Source organism: Salmo trutta, chromosome 28 (assembly GCF_901001165.1).
Source record: "Salmo trutta chromosome 28, fSalTru1.1, whole genome shotgun sequence".
In the NCBI taxonomy this organism is placed as follows: domain Eukaryota; kingdom Metazoa; phylum Chordata; class Actinopteri; order Salmoniformes; family Salmonidae; genus Salmo; species Salmo trutta.
The window spans coordinates 17,705,013-17,711,012 of record NC_042984.1 but is presented as its reverse complement, the minus strand read 5'-3'; positions in this window follow the sequence as shown (position 1 = coordinate 17,711,012).

Sequence of the window (6,000 nt, the reverse complement as noted above, 5' to 3'; positions counted from 1 at the left end):
TCAGAGCTGTCCGCCAGTCAACAGTCGTCAGAGCTGCCCGCCAGTCAACAGTCGTCAGAGCTGCCCGCCAGTCAACAGTCGCCAGAGAGGTCAGACTGCGCTGAACTGCCGGAGTGGCCAGACTGCGCTGAACTGCCGGAGTGGCCAGACTGCCCTGAACTGCCGGAGTGGCCAGACTGCCCTGAACTGCCGGAGTGGCCAGACTGCCCTGAACTGCCGGAGTGGCCAGACTGCCCTGAACTGCCAGAGTGGCCAGACTGCCCTGAACTGCCAGAGTGGCCAGACTGCCCTGTACTGCCAGAGTGGCCAGACTGCCCTGTACTGCCGGAGTGGCCAGACTGCCCTGTACTGCCGGAGTGGCCAGACTGCCCTGTACTGCCAGAGGGGCCAGACTGCCCTGTACTGCCGGAGTGGCCAGACTGCCCTGTACTGCCGGAGTGGCCAGACTGCCCTGTTCTGCCGGAGTGGCCAGACTGCCCTGTTCTGCCGGAGTGGCCAGACTGCCCTGTTCTGCCGGAGTGGCCAGACTGCCCTGTACTGCCAGAGTGGCCAGACTGCCCTGTACTGCCAGAGTGGCCAGACTGCCCTGTACTGTCAGGGTGCCCGGCCTGTCAGGATCTGCCAGGGTGCCCGGCCTGTCAGGATCTGCCAGAGTGGCCCTCCTGCCCTCCGGTCCAGCCCGAGTGGCCCTCCTGCCCTCCGGTCCAGCCCGAGTGGCCCTCCTGCCCTCCGGTCCAGCCCGAGTGGCCCTCCTGCCTTCCGGTCCAGCCCGAGTGGCCCTCCTGCCTTCCGGCCCAGCCCGAGTGGCCCTCCTGCCTTCCGGCCCAGCCCGAGTGGCCCTCGTGCCCTCCGGTCCAGCCCGAGTGGCCCTCCTGCCCTCCGGTCCAGCCCGAGTGGCCCGCATGCCTTCCGGCCCAGCCCGAGTGGCCCACATGCCTTCCGGCCCAGCCCGAGTGGCCCGCATGCCTTCCGGCCCAGCCCGAGTGGCCCGCATGCCTTCCGGCCCAGCCCGAGTGGCCCGCATGTCTTCCGACCCAGCCAGAGTGGTCCGTCCGCCAGGGTCAGCCCGAGTGGCCCGTCTGCCCGGCGCAGCTATCGGCGCCAACAAAGTGGGCGACGCCGAAGGTGGAGCGAGGTCCACGTCCTGCACCTGAACCACCTCCAGGATAGGTGGGTTGGGGAGGGAGGGTGTAGCACAGTGCCGTCGGTGACGGCAGCCACCCTCCCTTCCCTCCCTTATTGTTTAGGTGTTAAATTTTGTTGGGGATTTTCTTGTTTTCCTTTTTTAGGTGCATCCCGGCGTCTGCACCTTGAGGGGGGGGGTACTGTCACGTCCTGACCAGTAGAGGGGGTAGTTGGGTCAGGACGTGGCAGAAGAGACTGTGTGTTTTTTATTGTTTCCTCTATTTTGGCCGTGTGACTTCCAATCAGGCACAGCTGTAGAGGGTTGTGGCTGATTGGGAGTCACACTTAAGTTGCCTACTTTGCCTTGTGGGGTTGTGGGTAATTGTTCATGTCAGTGTGCTTGTACCTGACAGGACTGTGTTGGCTGTCAGTTTTTGTTGTTTTTTGTAAATGCATAGTGTTCGTGAAATTAAATATGACGAACCCTAATTCCACCGCATTTTGGTCCACTTCTTCCTTAGACAGCCGTTACACTGTGTCAGATTTTAAAAAAGCTTTTCGGTGAAAGCACATTTTGCAATATTCTGAGTACATAGCTCAGCCATCCCGGCTAGCTATTTTGACACCCGCCAACTTCGGGGCTCACTAAACTCAGAATTACTATTAGAAAAATTGTATTACCTTTAATGATCTTCGTCAGAATGCAATCCCAGGACTGCTACTTCCACAAGAAATGTTGTTTTTGTTCCAAATAATCCATAGTTATGTCCAAATACCTCCATTTTGTTCGTGCGTTCAGGTCACTATCCAAAAGGTAACGCACGAGCGCATTTCGAGACAAAAAAATTCTAAATGTTCCTTTACCGTACTTAGAAGCATGTCAAACGCTGTTTAAAATCGATTTTTTTATGGTATTTTTCTCGTAAAATAGCGATAATATTCCAACCGGACAATAGTGTATTCATTCAAAAAGAAAAAGAAAAAAACAGCATGGTCGCGGGACCGCGCATCTCCAATCTCTTCGCCACTAGGCAGACAACTGACAAACTGTGCTAGTATACTCTGCCCAGAGACAGCAGACGCCTCAATCCGCTTTCTGAAGGCTTTAGAGAGCCAATGGAAGCCTTAGAAAGTGCAACGTAACCCCAGAGATACTGTAGTTTCGAAAGGGACTAGAAAGAACTACAATTTCTGACAGGCCACTTCCAGCTTGGAATTTTCTCAGGTTTTTGCCTGCCATATGAGTTCTGTTATCCTCCCAGACACCATTCAAACAGTTTTAGAAACTTCAGAGTGTTTTCTATCCAAATCTACTAATAATATGCATATTCTCGTTTCTGGGAAAGAGTAGTAACCAGTTTAAATCGGGTACGTTTTTTATCCGGCCGTGAAAATACTGCCCCCTAGCCCAGACAGGTTAAATTGTTTAACTTGGGTCAAACATTTTAGGTAGCCTTCCACAAGCTTCCAACGCCTTCCCAGCTTTTTCAGTTCTGCTTACAAATTTTCTATAGGCTGAGGTCAGGGCTTTGTGATGGCCACTCCAATACCTTGACTTTGTTGTCCTTAAGCCATTTCGCCACAACTTTGGAAGTATGCTTGGGGTCATTGTTCATTTGGAAGACCCATTTGCGAACAAGATTTAACTTCCTGACTGATGTCTTGAGATGTTGCTTCAATATATCCACATAATTTTCCTGCCTCATGATGCCATCTATTTTGTGAAGTGCACCAGTCCCTCCTGCAGCAAAGCACCACCACAACATGATGCTGCCACCCCCGTGCTTCACGTTTGGGATGATATTCTTCGGCTTGCAAGCCTCCCCCCTTTTCCTCCAAACATAACGATGGTCATTATGACTTGTGTCATGCACAAAGTAGATGTCCTAACCGACTTGCCAAAACTATAGTTTGTTAACAAGAAATTTGTGGAGTGGTTGAAAAACAAGTTTTAATGACTCCAACCTTAACCTTTCTAGGGTAGGTGGGACGCAATCGTCCCACACTATTCAACAGCCAGTGAAAAATCAGAGCGCCAAATTCAAAACCACAAAATGTCATAATTCAAAGTTTTCAAATATAGGACTATTTTACACCATTTTATAGATACACTTCTCCTGAAAGGAACCACGTTGTCCGATTTCAAAAAGGCTTTACAGCGAAAGCAAAACATTCGATTATGTTAGGAGAGTACATAGACACAAATAACCACACAGCCATTTCCAAGCAACTAGCATGCATCACAAATACCCAAAACACAGCTAAATGAAGCACTAACCTTTGATGATCTTCATCAGATGACACTCCTAGGACATCATGTTACACAATACATGCATTTTTTGTTCGATCAAGTTCATATTTATATCTAAACAGCATTTTACATTGGCGCGTGACGTTCAGAAAATATTTTGCCTCCAATACTGCCGGTGAATCAGCACTACAATTTACAAAAATACTCATCATAAACGTTGATCAAATATTAAACTGTCATTCAAAGAATTATAGATGAATTATAGATGATTATAGATGAATTATAGATCTCCTTTATGCTAACGCTGTGAAAGATTTCAAAATAACTTTACTGGGAAAGCACACTTTGCAATAATCTGAGTACTGCGCTCAGAAAAATACACTAGGCAATACAGATGCCCGCCATTTTGGAGTCATCTAAAATATTAAATAGCATTAGAAATATTCATTTACCTTTGATCTTCATCAGAAGGCACTTCCAGGAATCACAGGTCCACAATAAATTTTGTTTGGTTTGATAAACTCCATAATTTATGTCCAAATAGCTCCTTGTTGTTCGCGCGTTCAGTTCAGCTACACCAAATGTAGGAAGCGCACCGAAAATGTTACGAAGAAAATTTAAAAAAAAGTTATATTCATGTTCGTTCAAACATGTCAAACATTGTAAAGCATCAATCTTTAGGGCCTTTAGAACGTGAAACTTCAGTAATATTCCAACCGGACGGTTCCAGTGTCTTGAAAAACGTTTTGGAACACAGCTACCGCCACGTGAATGCGCGCCAATGAACTGATGTCCTTCCTTGGGTCTACAACTTTCCAGCCTTCTTGTTCGGTCTCTGTTCATCATAGACGCCTCAAACAACTTTCTAAAGACTGTTGACATCTAGTGGAAGCCTTAGGCAGTGCAAAATGAACCCTAACTCACTGTGTGTTCGATTGGCAATGACTTGAAAGGACTACAAGCACCAGAATTCTCACTTCCTGGTAAGATTTTTCTCAGGTTTTTGCCTGCCAAATGAGTTCTGTTATACTCACAGACATCATTCAAACAGTTTTAGAAACTTCAGATTGTTTTCTATCCAAATCTACTAATAATATGCATATTCTAGTTCCTGGGCCCGAGTAGTAGGCCGTTTAATTTGGGTACGTTTTTCATCCGGCCGTGAAAATACTGCCCCCTACCCTGGAAGTTAATGTTTGTTAACTTCTGACTTCAACTGTATGTAACAATGCTGTTCATTGACTATAGCTCAGCATTCAACACCATAGTACCCTCCAATCTCATCATTAAGCTTGGGGCCCTGGGTCTGAACCACACCCTGTGTTACTGGGTCCTGGACTTCCTGACGGGCTGCCCCCAGGTGGGGAAGGTAGGAAACAACACCTCCACTTTGCTGATCCTCAACACAGGGGCCCCACAAGGGTGCGTGCTCAGCCCCCTCCTGTACTCCATGTACACCCATGACTTGCGTGGCCACGCACGCCTCCAACTCAATCATCAAGTTTGCAGATGACACAACAGTAGTAGGCCTGAATACAAACAATGATGAGACAGCCTACAGGGAGGAGATGAGGGCTCTGGGAGTGTGGTGCCAGGAAAATAACCTCTAACTCAACGTCAACAAAACAAAGGAGCTGATTGTGGACTTCAGGGAACAGCAGATGGGACCACATCGGCGGGACCGCAGTGGAAAAGATGGAAAGCTTCAAGTTTTTTGGCATACACATCACGGACAAACTGAAATGGTCCACCCACACAGACAGTGTGGTGAAAAAGGCGCAACAGTGCCTCTTCACCCTCAGGAGGGTGAAAGAATTTGGCTTGGCACCTAAAACCCTCACAAACTTTTACAGATGCACAATTGAGAGCATCCTGTCGGGCTTTATCACCGCCTGGTATGGCAACTGCACTGCACACAACCACAGGGCTCTCCAGAGGGTGGTGCCGTCTGCCCAGCGCATCACCCTCAAACAGTGCTCAAACTAAGTGCCCTCCAGGACACCTACAGCACCCGATGTCACAGGAAGGCCAAAAATATCACCAAAGACAACAACCACCTGAGCCACTGCCTGTTCACCCCACTATCATCCAGGAGGCGAGGTCAGTACAGGTGCATCAAAGCTGGGACCGAGAGACTGAAAAACAGCTTCTGTTTTCTCAAGGCCTTCCGACTGTTAAATAGCCATCACTAGCACCTTAGAGGCTGCTACCCTATATACATAAACTTGAAATCACTGCCCACTTTAATAATGGAACATGTGTCACTTTAATGCTTACATATTTTGTATTACTCATCTCGTATGTATATACTGTATTTTAGTCTATGTCGCTCCGACATTGCTCGTCCAAATATTTATATATTCTTAATTCCATTCCTTTACTTTAGATTTGTGTGTATTGTTGTAAAATTGTTAGATATTCCTGCACTGTCGGATCTAGAAACACAAGCATTTAGCTACACCCGCAATAACATCTGATAAACGTGCATGTGACCAATAAATGTAATTTGATTTGATTTTAACTGTTTTGTACAAATAATTATCAGACTCAAGTTACAAATGTTGGTAAACACTCAAATACATTTTGTTTAAATCTTTTCACAAAAGTGGTGCACTGGGTCTTTA